Below are 13794 nucleotides of genomic sequence, written 5' to 3'. Positions count from 1 at the left end.
CACCACCAACAACTTAGCCAGGTGTGAATTAAGCCGCACGACAAGTGGATGACTGGGTATATATTGTTGCTTATTGGACAACGATTCCGTAATGGATAACTGACGGGACGTAGGAGGAGCACTAGATGACAGTGATGATGATGATGACAATGACATGGTGGATAAGGCCTGGCTACTACTTAGATGACAGGGACTCGGAGCAGCAGCGGCAGAGGGGTCTTCATTAGATGTACATGATGATGGTGGGGCATGGCGATTGTCCCACATGGCCTTGTGATGCCGCTCCATGTGTTTACGTAGAGCGGTAGTTCCTACATTGCTGCCCTGCCCACGCCTTACTTTCTGCTTGCAGATACGGCACTGTGCCATGTGTCCTCCGGGAAGGTACAGAAAAATTGCCACACGGCAGAGTACTGTAAAGAGGTAGTACCACGTCCACCATCACCACCACCACCCGAGCTTGCCCCTTGTCTGGCAGGCTTTTTTTGGGAGCCTACACCAGCATCAGTGTCGCCGTCACCGGCTCCTGAGCTGACCCTACCGCTGCAACGTTTTGCAGATTGACTTCTGCCCCTACCTCGGCTTGGCTGTTTATCATGGCCAGTGCCGCCACTACTACCCTCCTCCTCTGACGCCGTCATCACCTCATCACCTGGTTCCCACGTCCTGTCTAAAACAACATCATCATCATAGCATTCCTCATCATCCCCGCCACTTCTGTCACTGTGTTGTGAATGTGATGTGACATCATGGCGGGCTCCATGCCCCCCCTCATTACTGCATCTGCCACCACGGCTACCACCACCAACACCCCCACTACCACAGCTATGCGTCTCAGACACCGCTTCCACCTCCAGCACCGCCGCAACACACTCCGTTGGCTGACTCGCGGAAAACAAATCATCATCACTATGTTGTTGAGTATCTTCCTTCGCACCCGAGGAGATGTCTCTTAGGACTCTCAGGAAAGATGGCTTCCCGCTAGGAAGGGGGAGTGAAGACATAGATGATGGAATGGAAATGCTAGAAATACCTATATTACTACTGTCACTGTGCCAAGGAACTGTAGAGGATCTGGAATCCAACGAAACCTGGCTTGAAGCCAGATCGTCAGAGTCTTCCTGCTGAGATGACCGCGAGCCAGCCAACCAGTCCACAATGGCCGTATCATCTAAAGTAACCCGTCCACCGGAGGAGATGGACAAGTCTGGCTTGCTGATACTGCTACTACTAGCAGCAGGCACATGGCTGCTGCTAAAAGTGGAACTGGGCACATGTCTTGTGCCACAAATGCTGGTACTGGGTCTGGCACCAACAGATCCAACATTTGGACTGGAAGAGGACACGGCATGGGTGTTTTTTTCTCTACCCCGTCCTTTCACAACCTTTTTTTTACCAGACATTTCACTGCTGGAGTGCAGAAAGTTGAATCAAAACCCGGGGGATGAGCCCCTTCTAAAAGCGTATTCACACACTGACACTGGCTTGGCAAGTGGCAATGAATGAGAATTTCTATCAGCCACGCCGCGGTGCTCTCAGGGAATGCTGGGCCTTGTAGTACTACTACAAAGGCTGCCTGTATTTCAAGTTGGATTGTTATTTGTTATGTTAACGGCCGGGGATGAGCCCCTTCTAAAAGTGTATTCACACTGACACTGGCTTGGCAAATGGCAATGAATGAGAATTTCTATCAGCCACGCCGCGGTGCACTCAGGGAATGCTGGGCCTGGAGTACTACTACAAAGGATGCCTGTATTGCAAGTTGGATTGTTATTTGTTATGTTAACGGCCGGGGATGAGCCCCTTCTAAAAGCGTATTCACACTGACACTGGCTTGGCAAATGGCAATGAATGAGAATTTCTATCAGCCACGCCGCGGTGCACTCAGGGAATGCTGGGGCTTGTAGTACTACTACAAAGGATGCCTGTATTGCAAGTTGGATTGTTATTTGTTATGTTAACGGCCGGGGATGAGCCCCTTCTAAAAGCGTATTCACACTGACACTGGCTTGGCAAATGGCAATGAATGAGAATTTCTATCAGCCACGCCGCGGTGCACCCAGGGAATGCTGGGCCTTGTAGTACTACTACAAAGGCTGCCTGTATTGCAAGTTGGATGCAACGGGGATCAGCCCCTTATAAAAGCGTATTCACACACTGGCTGAGTAGTGAGTAGTGGATGAGCCCCTTCGATTGCTGGATTCCTGGCTTTTAGATTCCTAAAGCTTTCCCTTACTGCACAGAGATGCTATCCCTACAGCTCCTGTCTCTAAAATGGCCGCTGAGCTCCGTGCATAGACTTTTATTGCAGGCTTGAGCCCGCCCCTATGCTGCCTCCCGATTGGCTGGGAGAGCCGTTTGCAAGGCATTATGGGGTAGCCTGATGTCAGGTGATATTGTGAAATCCTACATTTTAAATCTAACATGTGGCAGGCGCCAAAATGTAGCCGGGTTCGGTCAAAACGGGTTCGGCTGAACCCGGTGAAGTTCGGATTCGCTGCGAACCTAACTTTTCCCGATGATTGGACCGAAACCGGGTTCGGTTGTCCCGGTTCGCTCATCTCTAGATATAGCCTTTACCCTGGGACTGGCACCCACATTTATTATTCATTCCTGCATGGTGCTGCTCTTGATTTTAATTTTTGTAAATATATATATATATATATATATATAGAAAAAAGCAAAGCAAAAGCAGCACCGTTTCTTCCAGTACAGGGTGCACAAGTACCTGTTCAGACACACGACCAGTGTCTCACATTAACAACAAAATCCAATACACAGGACAGCACTCCAAGATCAGTGAAAGAAAAGGATCTTTAATCACCACATGCAACGTTTCAGCCCAACTCCATGGGGCCTTTCTCAAGCAATACATTTTAGTGTGGAGTGCACATATAAATACGTGATTTACAAAATCATTGTAATGAGGCAATAAAAATACAATCAAATATAAAATCTTGATTACAGATAAAAACAGTGGAGTGAGAAGAACCACCACGTGGTATATAAATTTCTTGTAATGATATACATGCGATCGATAATAAGGACAAATCGCCCATACTGTATATACTTTAAAATACACACTAATTGGCTAAACACCAATGAACCAAGTGCAGGTGAGAAACATCAAAATATATTAAAAAGCTTTTGATCATTTAAGATTTTGCTCACCAATCTGTGGATCCCCTTCCATCTACCATGCTGGTTGATTGTTCGTTATTTCCGGGTATGTGCACGCATGCGCCAAAAGGCACGTCACACATAGAATTGCTCCTGTCCTAAAACTCAGAATGAGTCATGGAGCGCACTCATTCAAATGACACGCAACTCGCGCATGCTCAGTTTACTTCTGTGGTAAGGATCGTAAATATGTCTTTGTTGTAGCAAAAGACACAATATATTCACATTTAACTATATTAATAATTTATGCAGCTTAATACAATTTTTAAGGGGAGCTCCCAAACATAATGGGTGCGCATTAATTGTATAATATATATATAGATAGTCAATCCGTGTTATACAGACCGTATTCAAATGTATCATATGAAACGATACTGTCATAATAAGAAAAGGTAAATATTAAGCTTTATTAATTTAGTCAAAATATATAAACAATCCATTCACATTATACGTTTCAGGACATTCAAAAGAAGCATCAATTTCTCATTGTGGTTGCATGGAATCAGGAGGAGGGGATCCATAATAGGTGAGTCTTCATAGATTATCTGGAATAGACAGAAAAAAATACTTATATTAGTATAGGAATATGTACACTCTGTCTAATCTAAAAACAACCCTAATATGTAGAGTAAAAACAAGGCTAAGGGCAAACCACATCCTATCCTATGCCACTCAATTTGAAGTCAACGTATACCCCATACGGACGTAATGTATTTAACCTATAGATCCATTCCAACTCCCGTTTTTTCAAAAGGGATGTTCTATCGCCACCTCGTCTTGGTTTGGTAATATGATCTATTATTCTAAACCTCAAATCTTTTTCTGTATGATTGGCTTCCACAAAATGTTTTGAGACTGGTAAATCCAGTATTTTGGAGCGTATCGGAAAACAATGGTTATTTATCCGCGTCTTGCAGTCTAGCGTTGTTTCTCCTATATACAGGAGATCACATGGACATTGTAATAAATAAATGACATATTCAGATGAACAGGTAAGAAATTGTTTAATTTTGTATTCCATACTGGTTGTGGGGTGAATGAAAGATTCGCCTTTAATCATGTATCTGCAGTTCACGCTGTAATGACGGGGGTGGGGAGACAGACAAGTGAGCCCTAATCTACCCGCCACTCAGTCCCTGCCTACTTGCAACGACCCGCCCTAGGCGACGGGGTACAATTGGGCGATGGTCCCTACGCTCAATAAGTGCACGACAGACAAACAGACAAGGGTACACAGTTGCCCACGGCAAAACCGTGAGCAACAAGAGAAGTGAACAAGTCGAGTCAAACCAGGAGAGTACGAGGTGCCAAACGCAGAGCAGGAGAGTAGTGAACAAGCCGAGTCAAACCAGGAGTGTACGAGGTACCAAACGCAGAGCAGGAGAGTAGTCAGCAAGCCGGGGTCAATATGAAGCAAGGACAATAGTACAAGAAGCTGCAGCAGGGCCAGGAAACCAAACGAGAAGAATCACAAGCAAAGGAGGAACAGGAAAGGCAGGTATAAATAGACAGAGGGCGGGAGCTAGCTCCGTCTGGCCAGGCTGTGATAGAATCTCCCACTCCTAAGCCTGCCACCCTGAGTGGTGGAAGATGGAGTCAGTCTCACAGACATAGAAGCAGGTGCAGACTGATTATCTATGGGCGTTAACCCCGAAGCTGTGCCTGGCAGATCCTTTACACACGCAGTTAAGGCAAGGGAAACATCCCAATTTTTGTCTGCCTATAAAGGTCTGTGTTAATTTCCTATTGGAACCTACATCTGCTCTTATCAAATTATTCTTTAAATTTTTCGTACGTTTATAGGACATCAAAGGAGGTGCTGTAAATTCAGGGACGTGTCTTAGATTACTGCCCAAAATTGGCCAATGTTTGTATATGATTCTGGCTATATCATTGCTGGATTCGTTGTAAGTAGACACAAATGGTATCCGATTTGCCATATTCCCTTTGTTTTTTTTAAAAGATTGTAAGGGCAATTGTGTAGACAGAATTGTCTCTCTGTCAGATAATGATACCCTATCTCTATGTTGTTGAATCAATTTTTTCGGATATCCACGTGAAATGAATTTTCCACCCATTTCATCTTACCTCTTCTTGCTTTTCTCATCATTGTCCACTATCCGTTTCACCCTTAATAGTTGACTATATGGAAGTGCCTTAATAAGGCCCCTGGGGTGATTGCTTTCAAAACGTAGGAGATTATTCCTATCTGTGGTTTTAGTAAAAATATCTGATGTTAATCTTAATTCTGATTTAGTTATTGTAGTATCTAAAAATTCAATAGAATTGTTAGACTTGACTAATGTAAATTTGATGTCTGGATCAATATGATTGAGGTACTCGTGGAACAAATCCAATTCTTCAACAGTCCCCAACCAGATAAAGAAGATGTCATCTATGTACCTAAACAACTTCAGTACAGGTCCAAAGTGGTGAGACACATAGATCAACTCCCTCTCCAGTGTTGCAATAAAAATATTGGCATAGGTGGGTGCCACATTAGCACCCATAGCCGTGCCTCTTAGTTGTATAAAGAACTGATCTTGGAACAAAAAATAATTGTATCTCAGCACGAGATCCAGCAGAGCAAGTATGAATTCTATGCAAGCAGGTGTATACTCACTATTTCACAAAACTTTGTAAACTGAAGAAGTGCCTCTGCCGTGATCAATCGACGTGTACAGACTTACTACGTCAAATGAGCAAAGTAGGGCTGTAGTGGGAATCTGGATCTCACTGATTTTTGATAAAAAAATCAGAAGTGTCACGTATATAGGATGGTACCTCAATTGCATTTCGCCGCAATACCTTGTCTAGAAATATTTAAATATTTCCCAGAATAGATCCCATGCTGGATACTATGGGCCTCCCAGGGGGTTTAGTGAGAGATTTATGTATCTTCGGGAGGGTATATAAAATCGGTGTAACTGGATGTTTAACCAGTAAAAATTGTTTTAAATCATTATCAATAATTTTATGCTGTATTGCCTTTTCAATGATTCTATCCAAAAGTCTCCCAATATTGAATTTAGGATCAGATGTTAACTCCCCATAAACCTGTCTATCTTGTAATTGTCCCATAATCTCTTCTATATAATCCTTCGTGTCCATCATCACTATCGCTCCCCCTTTGTCTGCTTGTTTAATAGTTATTTTAGTATTACCTTTAATGCGCACCCATTATGTTTGGGAGCTCCCCTTAAAAATTGTATTAAGCTGCATAAATTATTAATATAGTTAAATGTGAATATATTGTGTCTTTTGCTACAGCAAAGACATATTTACGATTCTTACCACAGAAGTAGACTGAGCATGCGCGTCATTTGAATGAGTGCGCTCCATGACTCATTCTGAGTTTTAGGACAGGAGCAATTCTATGTGTGACGTGCCTTTTGGCGCATGCGCGCACATACCCGGAAATAACGAACAATCAACCAGCATGGTAGATGGAAGGGGATCCACAGATTGGTGAGCAAAATCTTAAATGATCAAAAGCTTTTTCATATATTTTGATGTTTCTCACCTGCACTTGGTTCATTGGTGTTTAGCCAATTAGTGTGTATTTTAAAGTATATATAGTATGGGCGATATGTCCTTATTATTGATCTTGGATTTGTTGTTATATATATATATATATATATATATATATATATATATACAGTGAAGGAAATAAGTATTTGATCCCTTGCTGATTTTGTAAGTTTGCCCACTGTCAAAGACATGAACAGTCTGGAATTTTTAGGCTAGGTTAATCTTACCAGTGAGAGATAGATTATATTTAAAAAAAAACAGAAGATCACATGGTCAAAATTATATATATTTATTTGCATTTTGCACAGAGAAATAAGTATTTGATCCCCTACCAACCATTAAGAGTTCAGCCTCCTCCAGACAAGTTACACGCTCCAAATCAACTTGGTGCCTGCTTTAAAGACTGCTGTCTTAAATGGTCACCTGTATAAAAGGCTCCTGTCCACAGACTCAATTAATCAGTCTGACTCTAACCTTTACAACATGGGCAAGACCAAAGAGCTTTCTAAGGATGTCAGGGACAAGATCATAGACCTGCACAAGGCTGGAATGGGCTACAAAACCATAAGTAAGACGCTGGGTGAGAAGGAGACAACTGTTGGTGCAATAGTAAGAAAATGGAAGACATACAAAATGACTGTCAATCGACATCGATCTGGGGCTCCATGCAAAATCTCACCTCGTGGAGTATGCTTGATCCTGAGGAAGGTGAGAGCTCAGCCGTGTTTGGAGGAACAGAAATGCTACCTATGACCCAAAGAACACCGTCCGCACTGTCAAGCATGGAGGTGGAAACATTATTTTTTTGGGGTGTTTCTCTGCTAAGGGCACAGGACTACTTCAACGTATCAATGGGAGAATGAATGGAGCCATGTACCGTCAAATCCTGAGTGACAACCCCCTTCCCTCCACCAGGACATAAAAAATGGCTCGGGCTGGGTCTTCCAGCACGACAATGACCCAAAACATACAGCCAAGGCAACAAAGGAGTGGCTCAAAAAGAAGCACATTAAGGTCATGGAGTGGCCTAGCCAGTCTCCAGACCTTAATCCCATCGAAAACTTATGGAGGGAGCTGAAGATCCGAGTTGCCAAGCGACAGCCTCGAAATCTTAATGATTTACAGATGATCTGCAAAGAGGAGTGGGCCAAAATTCCATCTAATATGTGTGCAAACCTCATCATCAACTACTAAAAATGTCTGACTGCTGTGCTTGCCAACAAGGGTTTTGCCACCAAGTATTAAGTCTGGTTTGCCAAAGGGATCAAATACTTATTTCTCTGTGCACAATGCAAATAAATATATATAATTTTGACTATGTGATTTTCTTTTTTTTTTTTATATAATCTATCTCTCACTGGTAAAATTAACCTAGTCTAAAAATTCTAGACTGTTCATGTCTTTGACAGTGGGCAAACTTACAAAATCAGCAAGGGATCAAATACTTATTTCCTTCACTGTATATATATATATATATATATATATATATATGCACATGTATATACATACACAGACACACACACATATATATATATATATATATATATATATATATATATATAAATATGTACGTATATATACACGTATATACATACATATATACAAACATAAATATATATATATATATATATATATATATATATATATATATATATATATACTGTATATACATACATACATACATATATACACATATATACTAAGATTTAAAATTCAGGTAGTGGGGGATAAACACACATCTTGGGGCTCGTACACCTGAACTTTTAAAACCCAGAAAGGGTTTTAAAAGCCTCAGAAGTGAAGGAGCGCTGTGTGTTCTTTGGAGTGCAGATTTTGCTGGTTTGGTTTTCGGGTGCCATGTCGCATTTGCAGAGCCCCAGAGGTATCAAAGCAATGGAAACCCACCAGAAGTGACCGCATTTTGGAAACTACACGCCTCAAGGAATTCATTTATGGGTAATGTGACCATTTAGACCCCATAGTTTCTTCACAGAACTTATTTGAATTGGGCTGGGAATGAAAACAAAATTATTTTTTTCAAATAATATGTAGTTTTGGCTGAAAATTTCTTATTTTCACAAGAAACAAAATACCCCATTCTGTTGCGCAATTTGTTCTGAGTGCCGCAATGCCCCATTTGTTGTGATAAACTGCCGTTTGGGCCCATGGGAGGGCTCAGAAGGAAAGGACCAAAATTTGGCCTATTGGGGATTTTCTAGTGCGAAGTCATATATGCAGAAGCCCCTGAGGTACCAGTACAGTTGAAACCCACAAGAAGTAACCCCGTTTTAATAACTACACCCTTAAGGCATTCATCTAGAGGTGTAGTGAGCATTTTGACCAGAGACCTACATCCCATAAACTGTAATGTGGGTTCTCCCGGGTATGGCAATACCCTACATGTGGCTGTTATCAGCTGCCTGGACACACAGCAGGGCTCAGAGGGGAAAGACGAGGGGGGATAAGCTGTGCGGAGTGCATCAGGGTAAGTAAAATTGGGGTAAATGATAAACCAAGTGATGTATAATACATTTTAAAACTGACTTTCATACAGAGCTCTGGTTATTCGGGACACGTGTCACATTGATATATTGTGTCATCCCTTATCGCCCTCTTCTAGCAGACTTTGCACCTCTTTTGACTTTTTCCCTTCTTGCCAGTTTGGGGAACTTCTCCTGGAAAGTGTTGCCGCCTTGGTACGATGCGTGTGGCCCCGCTTCCAGAAGTACTGGGTGGCCCTCCTTCTTGGTCCCTAAAGATTAGGTTCTTGATAATCACCTCTTGAAATTCCAGGAAAGTTCCCGTCTGACCTGCACATCGATGTAGCATGTACGCATTGTACAATGCCATCTGTATGATGTGCCCGGCCAGCTTCTTATACCACACCGCATGGCGCTGTAGGGCTTCAGGATTTGATCTTACAAGTCCATCCTTCCCATGTACCTATTGTAGTCCAGGATGCAGTCTGGTTTGGGGGTGGCCTTTCCTTCATATAGCCTAAACCTGTAGGTATACCCGGATGCACTCTCGCACAGCTTATACATCTTCACGCCATACCTTCCCTCTTACCCGGCAGGTACTCGCGGAATTGAACCCTCCGTTTAAAATGTATCAGGGACTCATCAATAGAAATACACTTCTCGGGGGTGAATCCTTGGGAAAACCGGGCACTGGAACGGTCTAATAGGGGTCTCCGTTTAAACAAATGGTCAAAACTGGGGTCATCTCGGGGTGGGCACGGCTCATTATCAGTATAATGTAAGAATCTAAGTATTGCCTCATTTATTTCTTTTTTTAGGTTCCAGTTCAGTTCTGAAGTTGCTTTGAGGGGCCCATATATTAGAAACCCCTATCAAATACCCCATTTTAGAAACTAGACCCCTCAAAGTATTCACAACAGCATTTAGAAAGTTTATGAACCCCTTAGGTGTTTCACAGAAATTTAGAGCAAAGTAGAGGTGAAATTTACATTTCTTTTTTTGTCATAAAATCCTCTTTATACCATTTTTTTTATAACACAAAAGGATTTAATACGTATTGCCCAGATTCTGCAGTTTTGAGAAATATCCCACATGTGGCCCTAGTGTGGTAATGGACTGAAGCACCGGCCTCCGAAGCAAAGGAACACCTAGTGGATTTTGAGGCCTCTTTTTTATTAGGCACCATGTCCGGTTTGAAGAGGTCTTGTGGTGCCAAAATATTGGGAACCCCCCAAAAGTGACCCCAATTTGGAAACTAGACCCCTTAAGGAATCCATTGCTGTTTTCTTGGGGTGCATGCAGCTTTTTGATCAGTTTTTTAGGCTGGGTTCACACGTGGCGGAATTTCACTTAAATTCCGCTGCGGACACTCCGCAGCGTTAATCCACAGCGGAGCCGTTTCTCCATTGACTTCCACTTTAATTTAGCAGTGTTCGTTTAGACGATGCGTAAAATTCCGCTGCGGAGCATAGGCTGCGGAGCGGAATTTGGTGTCCGCAGCATGCTCTGTCTGTTGCGGAGCAGTGGCGGACTGGTTGCGGACTCATGGCGGAATTTCTCCATTGACTTCAATGGAGATTCTAATTTCCACAATGAAGTCCGCAGCTGTCATGCACATGTTATGTGTGCTGCGGATGCGTTTTGCTTTTTTAACTTGACATTTCTTCATTCTGGCTGGACCTATGTATTTCTAGGTCTACAGCCAGACTGAGGAAGTCAATGGGGCTCCCGTAATGACGGGAGCGTTGCTAGGAGACGTCAGTAAATAGTCACTGTCCAGGGTGCTGAAAGAGTTAAGCGATCGGCAGTAACTGTTTCTGCACCCGGGACAGTGACTACCGATCCCAATATACAGCTACCTGTAAAAAAAATTGAAGTTCATACTTACCGAGAACTCCCTGCTTCTATCTCCAGTCCGGCCTCCCAGGATGACGTTTCAGTCTAAGTGACGGCTGCAGCCAATCACAGGCCAATAACAGGCTGCAGCGGTCACATGGACTGCCGCGTCATCCAGGGAGGTCGGGCTGGATGCAGAAGGAGGGACGCGTCACCAAGACAACGGCCGGTAAGTCTGAATTTCTTTGACTTTCACAAGGGAAAGTGCTGTCCCTTCTCTCTATCCTGCACTGATAGGGAGAAGGGAAGTACTTTTACCGCAGTCCGCAGCAGCTAGTCCGCATCAATTTACTGCACATTTTGGGCAGATCCGCAGCAGAATCTGCAACGCAGATTCTGTGCGGCATTGATGCGGACAGTTGCAGAGGAAATCCGCCACGTGGGGGCATGCCCTTAATTCTATTTTTAGGTGGCGTGGTGACTAATAAACAGCAATTCTACTATTGTTTTTTTATTCTTTTTTTTTTACTGCGTGCACCGTGCGCTATAAATGACATATTCACTTTATTCTGCGGGGCGATACGATTACGGCGATACCAGATGTTTATAGTTTTTTTTTATGTCTTATGGAGTTTGCACAATAAAATACGTTTTGTAAACAATCATTCACTTTTCGTGTTACCTTATTCTAAGCGCCAGAACGTTTTTATTTTTCAATCAATAAAGCCGTGCGAGGACTTATTTTTTGCGTAAGGAACTCTAGTTTTTTGGGAGGTGAAGTGACCAAACAATTGTGATTGTGGTTCGGTTTATTATTATTTTCTTTTACGGCGTTCACCGTGCGGGATAAATAACGAAATAATTTTGTAGTTCAGGCCGTTACGGACGCGGCGATACCAATTATGTATAGTTTATTTGTTTGTTTATATATTTTTATTAATAATAAATGACTGATAAGGGAAAAGGGGGATTTTTACTTTTAATACTTTTATTTTCTTATTTTTACACATCTTTTTTTACTGTATTACTTTGTCCCACTAGGGGACTTGAGGGCAGGAGGCCCTGATCCCTATTCTAATACACTGCACTACATGCGTAGTGCAGTGTATTAGAACTGTCAGATACTCACTGACAGCAAGCATAGTGGGTCCTGACGTTGTCAGGACCCACTAGGCTTCCGTCTATGGCATAGCCGGACGCCATTGTTTGGTGTCCGGTTGCCATAGTCACCATCGCCGGCCGCTATCGCGTAGCAGGCCAGCGATGGCAGCTTAACCCCTAAAAAGCCGCGATCTCTATAGAACGCGGCGTTTAAGGGATTAATCAGCGGGGACACAGCGATCGGTATCCGCTGTAGGAGCTGTGACAGCTGCTGTACGAGACAGCAGCTGTCACAGCTCCTGTATGTGTCGGGAGGACGGCCGAAACGGCCGTTACTCCCGAGACGTACTATTAGGTCATGGAACGCGAACGATACAGCTGCCATGACCTAATAGTACGTCCAGGAGCGGGAAGGGTTTAAGACACGTCAGTCAAATTCAATATGTAATGTGATATGTAATGTATGTTACTTTTCCGTTTCGTTTAATGAAATAGCTCCACATAGAGAATGTAGTTTAGGATTATCATTATAGAGCAAGTCAAGTTTGGTTAATCTTAGCTTTTTAAAAAAAAAAAAATTCCCCAGGAGCAAGCTAGAAGAAGACGCCGAATGTGGGTGCACCCCCTATTATTGGAGCGGCCACAGAAGGGACTCTTCACTAACTTATATTGTGATTTACGGAGTTAAATTTTGTTTGTGTATCTATTCTAGAAAATGTTTTCCAATTTTAAAAAACAAACAATATAATTTTTACATTTCAGGTATCCAGACAAATTCATTTCGTTTTGTTGGTTACCCATTCATTGCTTTGATCGTTTGCTGTCGATCCTCCGTCCTTATCTGACCTATTCAAATACAGTGATGAGGAAGGCGATCTCTGCAGAGGAAAGGCTGCTCATCACCTTGCGGTGATTTTGTTTTTCAATTTGACCAATAATATTCAGGCTGAGCTCACATGGGACGGATACTCAGCACAAAAGCACGCAGTGTATCCGCCCTGTGCGCCGCTGGAAATTCTGTCCGAAAAGCCTCACCAAACTGTTTTATCCCATGTGATCGCCTTCTACAGGCTCTGTTTGGTTACAGCAGTCACATGGGATGAAACGTCATTCCAGGAGGCTGTGCTGCAGGGAGAAACACAGACTTCTGGGTAAGTATACAATTTTTTTTTGGTATTTCCAGAATTGCGTTTTTTGCATCAGAATCGCAGCATAGTGGTCGCCAAAAATGCAACAACTGTTATTTGTTGCGGGTATTACCTCCCCTTTGAGTTCAATGGGGAAACCCACAACAAATAAGCCGCATTTACGCAAATACAATTGACATGCTGCAGAATAAACTCTGCACCGCAGGTCAATTCCTGAGTGTTTTTTCCGCTCAGTATTTACGCAGAGTGTGGATGAAATTTGTTTGATCTCATCCACTTTGTTGCTACTGTATTTACTGCACAACCAATTCCATTGCGCGAAAAAACCCAGTATTTAGCAATGTGTCAACTGACCCTCAAAGCACAAGTGTGCAGCAGATAAACCTATACCTACATACAGTACCGGCCAATTTTTGCATCTTTATATCGATACACACCCGGTTCTCTTTGTGACAGGAGAATTTTCTAGATCTATCAAGCGAGGCACGAAGTCATCTGAATTAGAAGTAGGTTCCTTT

This window comes from Rhinoderma darwinii, unplaced genomic scaffold, assembly GCF_050947455.1.
Source record: "Rhinoderma darwinii isolate aRhiDar2 unplaced genomic scaffold, aRhiDar2.hap1 Scaffold_183, whole genome shotgun sequence".
NCBI lineage: Eukaryota > Metazoa > Chordata > Amphibia > Anura > Rhinodermatidae > Rhinoderma > Rhinoderma darwinii.
The sequence above is the reverse complement of the archived record's forward strand: the minus strand, read 5'-3'. Positions refer to the sequence as shown.